This window comes from Eurosta solidaginis, chromosome 5 (assembly GCF_040869045.1).
Source record: "Eurosta solidaginis isolate ZX-2024a chromosome 5, ASM4086904v1, whole genome shotgun sequence".
Taxonomy (NCBI): Eukaryota; Metazoa; Arthropoda; class Insecta; order Diptera; family Tephritidae; genus Eurosta; species Eurosta solidaginis.
The window spans coordinates 187,259,283-187,273,626 of NC_090323.1; positions in this window are offsets into that span (position 1 = coordinate 187,259,283).

Here is a 14,344-nt window from a genome sequence, read left to right on the forward strand (position 1 = left end):
GATACTCAATATTAAATAGCATAGAAAAATAATTGACAGAAGATTATTCCTGGTAAGATGTTATTACAACGTGTATATGGAACTTTAGTCCCACCTTATTGCAACAGCATGTTTCTCAGGACAAAACTTTATTGTTCAGGAGGAGAGTCTATAATGCGAGCAGTTTTCCACGCATGATAACTAACATCTGTGAGTTAAAAACAAATCTAAAGAGTCTCAACATCAAACTGGTTACTATTTAAAGGCTCTGACTTTGTAGTGTTTTGTCTAACCGATGATATCTTCATCCTCCTGTCGACAAAAAATAGTAGCCACTCCTGGCTTTACCCAACATGCAGTACAAAAATGCGACTGTAGTGGAATGGAATCGTGTATTTTTTCGAGGCCGACAAACCATATCTACCAAAAACATTTGCCTCTCATATTTGCGCAGATTTTTCCCTCACTCACAAGATAACTGCCCATCTGAATATACCCTTCAACAAAGGTCTTTCTTCCTTAGCAGATACAATTTAGGGCCACCATAAAAGCTCGAGTAACCGCCAATTTTTGAGACATTTCCTAGTGGCATACTACTAATTGAAGGAGATGCTCGGTCTTCTACTCTTCGCTCTAATATTTAAATCTCTAAACTAAATGGAGTTTAATAAATGTCTCTCTAAAATACTTATACATTTTTCATAAGGTGGCTTGTGGAAAGCTGGGCTAACACTCGCCAACCAGAACGAAATAGAAGTCCCACTTGTTTTACTTAGGAATGAACGTTAATTTGTTAGTGTTGTTTGAGTCGCGCACACAAATAATGACGGCGAGTTCTAACCCAGTCGGGAAAATGTGAACATGAGCAGTAGTTGACTAAGTCCCCGTTCCAAGGTAAGAGATGAAGCGGACGGGCAATGGCAAATCTAAAAACGACCGCCGAAATGGGTGAACGGTAAATCAGTGGGCAGTTTGTGGGGTTCAGGTTATGTGAGGCACTTGGTTGTTGGGTGGGTAATAGTGACCCGTTGACTAGTGGTTGGTAAATCGTGAATGGTAGCACCACACTTCCGAACCTTTGTCAAGTGTTGACTTCAAAATCAGGCAGGCGAGGCTCTGACGACCCCAAGTTCCTCATGGAACTAGGAGGTGGGGAGGGGGGGGGGGGGGGGGGCGTTATTACATAGAAGGTTTAATGTGGCCATATTAATCGCTCCCGAGATGGTCGGGCTAGTACTTTAATGATGCTTTGTTACCGGAACGTACCGGTTCTATATCCGGCAAAGGACCGTCAACAACTATAACACTCGCCAAAACCTTCGGGGAGTGTCTTTATCATTAATATAACAACACCAATAACCTTGTCGAGGTGCGCGATTGTCTATCAAACGAATTGTTTAGCGTTTGCTGGGCGTCTATTACAACGGGGGTGCATGTGGTGGTAACGGCTAGAAGTGAGAATACGTGTGGTGCTTCTGACAATATCATTCAACCTTTGATTGGTGTGTTTTGCTTATACCATAAATATGACAATAAGCAAGCGACGGCATTCATAAAAAAGCGAAGGACACGTCACTTTAGAAATTTTCAAGGATAAGGAATGAGATGCTGAAAATTAAGTGGCTTTCTTATAATGACAGTCTTTATGAATATGTTAATTAAACCTATCTTTTACAATATCATAGTTTCCTTTACTACAATAATAAAGCTTCTTTATTGTAACAAGATCTCCTAATACTTGCTCAATCACCTACTTAAATATCACCATAATTATAAAGCAAATCCACGATTAGATATTTGTGTGCCACGCCGTGTCCTTTAATGAATTCAAATTCAATTTCATGCATAAACAAAGACAAAAGAGGAAAAAAACTGAAATTCGACTATCTTCGAACAAAAGCTGTAGTAGCAAAAGTAATCGCCAAGTTGCGCCAACTTTAACGAGCGAGGTGTTTGGGTTCTAAACGAATTTAGATAGTTTGCTGATGCCCGCCCACATTGTGACGCCACAGCGCTCTTGCTGCCGTGAACACTTTTTGTACAACTAATTAGCATAATTAAGTATTAATGTTAATTGAGTGCATTTTTTCGTTGAAATGAAAGAATTTATTACTTAACACTTCAGTTTTAAGGTGAGATTTTTGGCACTCTACATTGTGTCGTGAGAATAATGGCAGATACAACAAATGCGTTGTTTAAAGCGTGAGAAGCATTACTGAAGGGTTTCATTTAAAAAAAAAAGAAAAGTACTATTGAAAAGTTGGTTCGTACATCAACGAATGACTTAGTCTTATCTTACTTCTTTAGTAATATTATCTCACTTATATTACAAATTCGAATATTTCTGAGTGAGAGACTGTTGTACAGATCTTAATGTAATGGTTTCGGAGGTTTTTGTGTTTCAAATATAGTAGAAATTTACTGAAAGTTGTTTGTCTCGTCATATTTAATTTGGAGACAACCTGGGTTTGGCGATGTGCCATCTTCAGGGCAATTGTTCCTTTCTACAGAGCGAAAAATACCACTACCTAAAATACAAATTTGGCATGGGATGACGGATAATCGTTCCAATATACATCAACTATGCACGTTGTGAAGGTTAGGTTAGGTTGAACTGGCGGGTCCATGAGGGCCTCACATAGACTGAATGAGTCCGCAGTGTTACCAGAAGTTTATTTTAACGACCAAGCTGATAAACCCTAAAAAACCAGGACCTATGTTATAAAATTACTCCGTCCTCTTGGCAAATACTTGAAGCTTTTTAGGACTTAAGCCACTTGCTGCTTCTAGATATGACACTGTATCACTCCTAACAGCTAGAATCTTAGTCTAGCAAGCGCAGGGCACGAGCACAAAACGTGCTCCATCATTTCCTCCTCCATCCCGCACTTCCTACATCTGCTATCACTAAGCAAACCTAATTTGAAGGCATGTGACGCCAGAAATCAGTGTCCCAATCAGAATAACCGTCATGAGTCTACAGTCCTCTTTTTAATTATAGAAGCAACTTTGCTAGTCTAAGGTCGTAAGACCTACACCTAATTTTCGATACTTTACAGCCCCACGCTTGAACTCATACCTTTCCCGCTTGGTCGATCATGTGCATCTCTCGCCTTCTCTTAATCTCTCCCAATTTAATTGGGACGTCTACGGAGCAAGCTTCAAGGGATGCTAGCTAGTTCATATGCTTTTTCATTCCCATCTATTCCCATATGCCCTGGGACCCAATATAGATGTATGCTTCTCCCTGTTCCGATTTCCAGAGACTGCTTATACTCTAACACACTTTTAGATGCTGTGCTATGCCAGATTATTGCCTGCTGGTTGTCAATATAAAACTAAACACGGCTGCAGTTTAAGCTATTCTCCTCCAGTGTTTCTACTACTTTGGTTACGGCTAATACTTCCGATTGGAAAACGTTACAGTGATCTGCTTCCATTACTTTGGAACCATCTGTGTACACATGTATCGCCTCGTCCGCCATTTGAGCAACCTTGCGCCAAACATCTACCTCTATTGTGGCTTGTCAAATAATCAACAAAAAAAAGTACTTGTCGAATAATTCTTACCTTGTACTTCAACAGCTCGAGAGTAATTAAGAATATTCACTTCTGTAATTTTGTTTGTCAAAATTATTGTGGCTTAAAATTGAATGCTTGAATTTCATTACGCTTAAAATACTTTTATTATATACATATTACGTAACCATAATTTAAATGTTTTTTTTTTTTTTTTCTTTTTCAGGTAATGTGATCTCGCCTTAAATGTGAGTACTTGAATTTCATTTTAATTTGTTTTTATTTATTTTTTGCATTGTTTTACACTTTCTTCTTCATTCGTATATATTTAATAAGAACTTGTTAGTACATTTTTTTTTAATTTTTATTTATTTATTATTTTTTCATTCCTTGAAGTTTTTTTTTTTATTTTTTTCCTTAATGACTTTCGGTTTTTATTTAATTTTTGTAGTTAAACTTATTTGGGCGTGTTGTGAAAAAATGTAACACAAAGATAACAGGCTGAAAATGCAGTTTGTGTGTATGTTCGCTGTGAACTGTACAAGCAAACTTGCTTTGAGTAGGACCTTGAACATGTTGAATTAGATCGAATGGTGAAAATTTGCAGGATATCTTCACGCAATGCGGAGAATATTCCTGTGAAGTCTCGGGAACTGGACTAGGGGCCCTATTATGTAACTCTATTCGAAAGTTGTCAAATCACAAACCTTTTTTTTTTTTCAAATCCGTAAGAAATTTCTTTTGGCACTGATCTATTCGAACAAATTCTATTAACGCTTCGATTTGCCTGAAATATGGTATATAGGTAGACATTTGGTTCATAAGCCACTAATAAGTGAAGTTCCGATTCAGTCATTACTGAAAGATGCTATGGAAGCAGACACAACTTAAAAATGATAACATACGATTAATTCGAGAACTTATGCTACTTTAAATGTAAGAAATTAAATATCTATTTATTTAATTTTACAAATTTAAACTGAACTTTATTTACTATCTTCTTGCAGTCCTTTTATTATTTTATTGTAATTGACTATTTGCATGCAATTAAAAACATTTTTTTAATGATTCCAAAGAAATATATTCAGTACGAAAATTCTTAAAACATATTTTTGTGTTTTATTATTGTTTTTTTCTTTTTATGCTGTTTTCCTTTTTTATACTTCACATCTCATTCTCGAATAGAGTTTTAACTTAAATTTTCTTTTCTAGTGTCTGATATATTTTTAAAAATTCGTTTTCAAAATCCATTTGTTTCAGTTTTATTAAAACCAATCAATTCTAGTTTATGTTGAGATATTTTTTAATACAACGTTTTTCCTTTCTTTTACTATTTTGTCTCTCTTGCATTTTTATTGGTTTTATTTTTTTTACATATATAAATTTCTTTTTTATTGTTATGCTACATTGGAACTAATTATTAAAAAATTGTTGTTAAGTTTAAGTGGCTTGTTTTCAATAGGGCTTTATTTCATTTCATTACATTTTATTACTTTATTTTGTTTTAGTTTTTTTTCCATTTAATTTTTCTATTTATTTCGCTCATAGTATATAATTTTTATTTTTTTTTTTAATTTTTGTTTTATATTTTTCTTTGATTTTATTAAATTGAGTTATTTGATTTTGTATAATTGTTAATTTCTTTATTTAATTTTGTTTCATTATTTTGTACGTTTTAATTAAATTTAGATTTTTTATTTAATTAAATTTTTTTTTATACAAATTTTTGGTGTTATTTTTATTTTCATTTTCTTTATTTCATAAATTTTTTTACTAGTTCCTTAAAATATTTTTATTTTTTTACTTTATCGCACATTTTTTTCAAAATAAATTAGTTCAGTTTAAATTTTTTTTGTAACTTTTAAATTTTTGCACGGGTTTTTATTTAATTTAAATATTTGTTATTATTTTCTTTTACTTAAGTTTTTTAAACTAGTTTCATTTTCTTTTGTAAATTTTTTTATTATTGATTTTATTTTTATTTAACTTTTAGTTTATTTGGTAAAACTTTCTTATCTCTTTATTTAAATTATTTTACGTAGTTTTTTTTAATTTAATATTTTTTCGTTTGTTTTTTATTCGTTTTTAATTATTTAAGCATTTTGTTTAATCTTTATTTATTCTCTACATTATTTCCTTTTTTTTTTTTTATATATTCCAGTATTTAGTTAAATGTTTTAATGTACTCTTTTCATTTTATAATTTTTTTGTAAGTTTTATTAAAAGAGATGGTTTCTTTTTATCTTAATAATTTTTTACTCTATTTTTTGTCATTTTTAAGGTTTCATCTTTCATGCTGTTTTCCCTTATTTTATATAATTTAATATTTTTATTTTGTCTTTTTTCGTGTTATTATTTTATTTGGTTTTATTAAAAGAAGAAATTAATAAATAAATGTAAGGCGCGATAACCCCCGAAGAGATCTAAGGCCGAGCTTCTCGTACAATTTGCGTCGTGCTCCTCTTGATTTTCCCTACAAATTGGCCGGACTGGACCTACATGTTTTATGCCGATTCCGAACGGCATCTGCAAGGCTGATGAGTTTTCGCAGAGCTTTTCATGGCAGAAGTACACTCGGAGCGCTTGCCAAACACTGCCGAGGGGCGACCCCGCTTAGAAAAATTGTCTTCTTATTGAAAAACCTTATTTCTAAAATGTCGATGTTGCTTTGCCCGGGGTGTGAACCCAGGGCATTCGGTGTGGTAGGCGGAGCACGCTACCATCACGCCGCTTTTATTACATGTTTTATTTTAAGAACTTTTTTCTTTCATTTTATTTTCTTTCTTTCGCTTGGCTTTTAAATTAGTTAAAATTTTTTTTTTTTTTAATTTTAGTTATTAATTATTTTCTCTCGTTTGCCTAGTTTTACATTTTTATTTATTTTTAAAATTTTTGCCTCTATAAGTTTTTAATTTTAAAACTTTTTTTTAGAATTTTTTGATAATAATTAATAAATAATTTTATATATTTCACTTTTGTTTTCATTTATTTTCGGATGAGGTTTATTTAACTTTTTTTTGTAACTGAATTGGTTTAATTTTTTTATACAGTAAATTCCAATTTTACTTATTATTTTGTAAGGAAATAATTTTTTATTTACTTTTGAAAATTTCCATATTAATTAATTATATTTTGAGTTCGTTTTTTTACTACACACATATATGATTTTTGCATTTTTGACTTGGTTATATTTTAGTTTAAATAATTTTTAAAATCTTGTTTTGGTTTATTTTTCCTAATTTGATATGAGCAATTTATTTATATCATTTCCACTTATTCTCCACGGCTAAAAAAATTGCTGCATGAAGTGTAACTGAAATAAATTTTATTATTAGCCACGAATGCAAAATTTAAATGGTCACAAGATTCTTAAAAAAATATTTTTTTATCCAAACCTACATTTCTCACTTATCCTCTATCATTTGCGGACAAGGCCATAAGAAATTACACTGCGCTTATAATATTTTCTACTAAATTATTTAAATTCTCATAAATAACAACAACAACTGCTACGTGAGCTACACTTAAATGTATAACGGTGTAGTTATTTTGTTGTTGCTGTTGTTATTTTACTATTCTTATGTTACGTGACGTTATTTTCCTAGTTGCTGCTGCAATTGTAATTTCTAGTCATATTATTGTTGTTGTACACTATGTAGTAAATATGTCCATGTCTATTCGCTTTAAAACATTAAATTGCATAACTACAAAATCTCTGAGTCCATTGAAAAATTCATTGCTTTAGCTCGTCCGCTTTTGATTACTTACTTTGGCTTTATTGTATTTGAAGTGACATGAGAGAATCGCCATGTCTGAGTCATTTGTGGCAAGTGTTCCGTTGGTCCACCGTCGACCAGTTTTGTGTTGTTTAGTCCAGTTTTATATTTTCCTATAATTTGTAGTTAGGACAAGTAACGGAGTTCACATACATTTCTCTGAATTTTACTAATTGCTACTATGATAGATCGCGTTTTTTGCATACAAATATATTTACAGTGTTGAGCAAAACTATCTATAGCATCGCAATTCTATTCAGAAAGAAAGTCTTTTAATATAAATTACGGTGAATATAAGACAAAGACGAAGGCAAAGCGAAGAGAAATATAAAGATAAAGGTAAAGGCGAAGACAATTTCTATATTGACAAAGAAGAAGCTATGGAGCAACAAGTAAGGAAGACTAAGTTCGGGTATAACTGAACATTACATACTCAGCTGCCAAATTACAGCTTGCAAAACTTTTAAATTACCTTCTTTTAAAAGTGGGCGGTGCCATGCCCATTGTCCAAAATTTTACTAGTTTTCTATTCTGCGTCATAGGGTCAACCGACCTACCAAGTTCTTCGCTTTATCCGTCTTTGGTAATGAATTATCGCATTTTTCGGTTTTTCGAAATTTTCGATGTCGAAAAAGTGGGCGTGTTTATAGTCCGATTTCGTTCATTTTAAACAGCGATCTGAAATGAGTGCCCAGGAACTTACATACCAAATTTCATTAAGATACCTCAAAGTTTACTCAAGTTATCGTGTTTACGGACAGACGGACGGACGGACATGGCTAAATTAATTTCTTTTTTCGCCCAGATGATTTTGATATATAGAGGTCTGTATCTATCTCGATTAGTTTATGCCGTTAGGGGGCCGTTATGCGAACAAAATCAATATACTCTGTGAACTCTGCTCAGCTGAGCATAAAAAGGGGCTGCGGATGGGCGCTTAACGATCTTCGCGTTCTAGGCGGTTGTTATAATTTACCTATCAGGCTTCAACGTAATTGTCCTTTTGAGTCTTGCTTGAGTTACTTTTAGAAAATTTGATTTAAGTTCCACGACATGGGGATATCCCTTGCAATTGTCACGCTAATCTCTTGACCCGGTACCCACTAGTAGATATTTTAGGACCACTTGCTCTCTCTCTTTCTGGACAAGTGGGTATCCAGCCAGATTAGCAGGCACTGGATTAGCAGGTTCTGGCCAGTTTTTCACTCCAAGAGCTCGGCGGAGTTATTACGGTTTACTAAAGTCTATTTATCGATGGTAATTGGAGTGTGCGCTGCCCGATGGAAATGCACCTTAATATCCTACAGCAACCCTAACAATATTACCTGTATGCAGGACGATAAAATGGAAGGAGCGAGTCAACCAACCGTCACCAATCCGAGGGGCATCCTGCTAAGATGTATCATATATACATATGACTTGTGGGTTGGAAAGGAGAGATGATCTAGAAAGTTCAACGTGGTTATATTGAATCGTTCCCGAGATGATCGGGCTAGTGTCCTAATGGTGCTTGTTGCAACCAAATCGGTAAAACTCCTCAAAATTTTCGTCTTTATCGCTTCAAAACGAAGAATTATATAGGTCGAACTCCACTTTTCGGCGAGCATAAAATAAATAAAAATAAATGTAAGGCGCGATAACCTCCGAAGAGATCTAAAGCTGAGCTTCTCTTCCAATTTGCGTCGTGCTCCTCTTGATTTTCCCTACAAATTGGCCGGACGGGACCTACATGTTTTATGCCGACTCCGAACGGCATCTGCAAGGCAGATGAGTTTTCACTGAGAGCTTTTCATGGCAGAAATACACTCGGAACGCTTCCCAGTCACTGCCGAGGGGCGACCCCGCTTAGAAAAATTTTCTTCTAATTGAAAAACCTTATTTCTAAAATTTTGATGTTGCTTTGCCCAGGAGTTGAACCCAGGGCATACGGTGTGATACGCGGAGCACGCTACCATCACACCACGGTGGCCGCCATCGGCGAGCATATCCAAGATAAATGTGTGCCGTAGCTTTATTATTACCTCCGTTAAAGTTCGTTGGCGATGAAAAGGGGCTAGTATCAGAAGGTGTTTGTACCGGAGCGTACTGGACTCATATCCAGAAAAGGACTGCCCACATCTGCAACACTCCCCTAAACCTCCGATGAGTGTTACAACAACAACAACAAGGCAGAACGAAACAGCCGATGAGATAACACTTAGATCTTGACTCAAATGTAGCTCTCACTCATTCGGACTTCGAAGCAACTATTAGAGGTTAATGGGAAATTAATGATCGACATTGATAAGTATCGACGACCAAACCTCTACTTTATTGAACTTTTCGAAATCTGGTGTACCTCACTCATAACAGCCTTAATCTCCAAGCACCATTTGTCACATTGAATGGTATTAAAACAGAAAGCAACTAGAAATAAAAAAAGAAAATATCACACAGCTGGTGGTTTATCCTATACAACAAAGCACAGTGCATTGACACTTGCAAATGTGGCACCTACCCAACTATATCAACAACAAAAACAACAACACTTTCATTCTTTGCACATTGAACACCTACTTTACACTATTTGCTTGCTACAAATACAACAGAAAGCTTTAGATACGCCCTTGTATTTATGTAATTGCTTTATGGTTGAGTTGCCACTTGGCAGATTTCTGCATTCTGTCACACACACACACACATATATGTATATGACATTTTGACAAGCTTCCTCCAGTACTTTCTGCAATTGCCACTTGAATGTCCTTCTCTTGTGGTGGCATTGTTGCTATATTGCATCAACAACAAGCAACACGAAATGTCAACTGTATGAAGCTTAGATGCAATACATTTGAAACTATCAATGCACTTGGATTTTATGTCAACGATTGCAGTCAGCTCGAATTTTTAGTTCCCAATTAACAAGAGAAAGACAATTCTTTAGAAAATCCTGTAATGATTCAAGTTTCAAAAATGGCCCATAGAAACATTTTATTGAAAACCCCGATAGCAGTGGCAATTTTTAGCAAACTGCGTCAATAAAATTCTTCTATTATTGTTCTCGGATAATCTAAGAAAAACTTCCATGAATTTTGTAACTGAAACAATGCAAAACATTCTGAAAAATGTTTTCGAAAAAATTTGAAAAATTCAAAAAATTTACGAAAATTTTAAACTCTTTATTTAGAGTTCTCTGGGTTTTTTTTTGTCTTCAGCAGGGCTTTTCAAAAATATTTATCTTGAAGTAAAAATCACAATACATATACAAAATTATATGTACACTAAAACTATTTTAAATTGTAAGATCATAAATGCAACCATGCCAACTAATTAATAGAATAAGCAAAAATACATCACTGTAAAGGAAGAAAAGAGAAGATGGTGGACTTCCGGTTAATCAAGAAAAGAAAAAGCGTGTTTGTTTTTCAAGGAAAAACCTAAATCGATTTGGATCGTTTGATAACCAATCTAAAAGTATTAAATTTTATAAAATTAAAAAAAAAAAAAAATAAATAAATGTCTTAAATGTTTAAAGAATTTTGGTGCAGGCAAACGGGCAAACATATGCGAAACAGAAATCATGGATTTCATAATAGACGGCATAGGAAATGTAGTGCCAAATGCACATCTACTGTTACCGGTCAAAACCCTTGATGAATTGAAGGTTTTAGTGAGCCGTTTTCCAAGAAAATATTTCACAGTAGAACCAGACTAATATTTGTTAGAAATTAAGTTATACTGTATCGAGGTCGATTACAGTTTCAGATTGGCCGAGCGGTAACTCTGAACACAAATAGCGAATTGTATTAGATTAGGTATTAGATTAAGAAATATACGATAGTGAAGATTGAAATTAAGTTATAATGTATCAAGGTCAATACAGTGCGAGCTGTAACTCTGGACACAAATAGCGAATTGTATCAGATTAAGAAATGTATGACAGTAAAAATAGAAATTAAGATAATGTATCGAGGTCGATACAGTTTCAGGCTGGCCGAGTTGTAAGATCATAAATGCAACCATGTCAACTAATTAATTGAATTAGCAAAAATACATCACTGTAAATGAAGAAAAGAGAAGATGGTGGACTTCCGGTTAATCAAGAAAAGAAAAAGCGTGTTTGTTTTTCAAGGAAAAACCTAAATCGATTTGGATCGTTTGATAACCAATCTAAAAGTATTAAATTTTATAAAATTAAAAAAAAAAAAAAATAAATAAATGTCTTAAATGTTTAAAGAATTTTGATGGTCCCCCTGGAATAAATTTCAAACTAAAATATTTCTCAGTGCTCCGATATTTTTGCAAAATTTTTTATTGTCAATTTGTTAGTGTAAATTTGAATATTATATCGTAGTGCTTTGGCTTCATATGGAATTGCTTTTTCTTTGCACTTTCATATGAAATTCAGGCACTTTCATATGAAACCAATTTATGTATATGTGAGGGCATATGAGAGTGCTATGAATTTTTTTATTTTCAAAGTGTAAATTTGTATCTGTGCCTATTCTTCAGAGCAAAACAAAAACAAAAGTGCTATAAGTGTATAGGGGTTGAGCAGCTCTGTTCTTCAGTTTCGTAGCCCAATCAGTTTAAGTTTTACAAGTTATAGGTCTCTCAAAACTCGTCTTGAAATTTTTGACAATTTTTTTTTTCGGATTGTATCTTAGATTTTGTTCATATAAAAAATAAAATTATGCGCACTTTTTATGGAAGAAAATCTTAAGATAAAAACCTTCGGGATAAATTCCCAATTGACGGACTAAAATATGGGCTACAAAACTACATACTCAAAAAAAAAACTCTTAATAAAAAGTTCGAAATTGTAGTAAAATTTTTTCGAATTTTCGATTTTTTTCGAAAACGTTTTCGAAGTAACTTTGCAAATGCACTATTCAGTAACTAAATGCATATATATAAGTTTTAAATTATAAAAAACAAAAAAAAAATACGGATTTCATAAAAATTGTCATTGCTATTTTAGTTTTCGTGTTAAAAATCGTTCACAAATTTCCCTGTGCTCTGTATGGGGTTTCCTAAGATCTTAAAATATCGAACAATGTAGATAAAGTGACAATCGTTTCAAATAGATTTGTGTGTATTAGATGTTTCGGGACCTGCCGATCCTTCGTTAGATCTTTTTGAAGTACTGAGATTCGATCCCATGTACCAACATGAATGCAAGCGCCTACCTTGCCTGTATTTAAGTTTTGTGATATAATCTTAGTGCCATTCTCTACTATTTCCATTTATCTTTGACATCATCTTTCATCGATTCCAGTCATCGTTCTTTAGAGCCCTGAGGTCCTGCACTACTCATGAAAATCACATTATTTGGTTAGTGTAGGGTGGTATTTTCTTATACAAATTTAGTTTTTTATCCTCTTTAGATATGGCCAAAGTTTAGGCAACACCCTGCAATAATCCAATAATATCTAAATGCCACCATCCCTGCCCATGTGGTAGAATTTTTGTCCTTTACATTTATTGATAAAAGAGCTCTCAGCTTTGCTCAAAGTTTCAGGCCTCTAGCTCACAGGGAAGTCACTTAATTATTATCAATTTTCCTGCGTCACCTGGCGACGTTTTTCCCTCATGTCGCATTGTCATCGAGCTTTGAATTATGTTCAAAGTTTCAAAACCTAGGCTGTACAAGAAATTGCTCAAAAATCGTTTGCAAGATTTTCCAATTTTTTAGTGCCGTTTTCACTTACCTATTTCATAAATCATCGCAAGCCAAAATGGAAACAAAAGTCAGCTTTTTTGTTGGTTTTCGTATATTCGCAATAGATTTTTGGGATTTGTTCTACAAAATATCCACAATTATCAAACTAACTGGGAATCGGTCGACCTGTGTTGGTGAAATTGACATACGAAGCTATCTGCAATCCTCCAGCTAAATTCTAACTCAACTAACGATGGTGAAAACGGTTCTTAATATAAAGGAAGTAATATGGTAAAAACAATGTCAGCTTAGAAAACGGAGAACTACTATGGACTTAGTAGGTAACTGAAAAATCCTCTCTCGACGAACAAAAATCACGCTCCACAAATCGCTCATCATACTATTGCTCGGAATCATGCACGGTGTCGAGAGAAGATGAGATGGCTCTTGCTGTGTTTGAGAGAAGAGTTCTCCGGCAGATTTATGGCCCTGTCTATGATGCCGACGCCGAGTATCCAAGGAGGTATAATGATGAGCTTTACGCAGATATGAAGATATTGCAGCAAATAAAAATCCAAAGGCTTCGCTGGCCAGGTCATGTTATACGAAGGGACGAAGACGCTCCCGCTAAGAAAGGATTTCAGTCAAAACCGCAGTTTGGAAGCAGAGCTGAGACTTCCACTGAGTTGGGAGTGGCAGGTGAAGAATACTTGACCTCCCTTGGTGCTCTCAATTGGCGTTAGTTATTGCGAAACAAAGGTAGCTGGCGTGACTTGTTACGAAACGGCCAAAATCGCTTAGGCGGTTAACCACGAAGTAACTAATGAATATGGTAACATATGAAATGCTTATCAAATTAAGGTTGGACAAATATGTATATTGGGTTATGCACTGAGCAGTTAGTATCTGCAAAGCTGAGTGGGTAAAAGTTGGAATAGATTGCAAATTGATTTTCGTTGGAAATCGGGAAAATACCAAATGTGTTTAATGGCTTTTAAAATGTGAAGTGAATGAATTGTAGATTTAGTTTCCATACATGTCATAAAAGCATAGAGTAGAGGAAGACTAAGCGGTTCTTTGAAAATACCACTAAAGATGGCGTAACGCCATCCACATGTCTCTGGTACTCCAATGGAGCAGAATTTATTTATAAGAAATTTCTGAACCTCTCGGACACTTTACAAATTGAAAATACTCAACTCCCTTGTAGAGCTCCCAGTCTAAGAGTAGTTTACTCCTCTTAGCCTTGTTGTAGTGTCGGAAGAGCAGGAAACTGAGACCACTATGTATCTTCGTCCACCACTGAGGTTTTCCTTTACTATCGTGAGTTTGAAGCTAATTTAGTCTCTAATGTACATATTTTGTTTAAACCGTCGTTGTATCGTCAGGCGATATAATTCGAAAGTCAATCAATATTTTTCCCAATCGC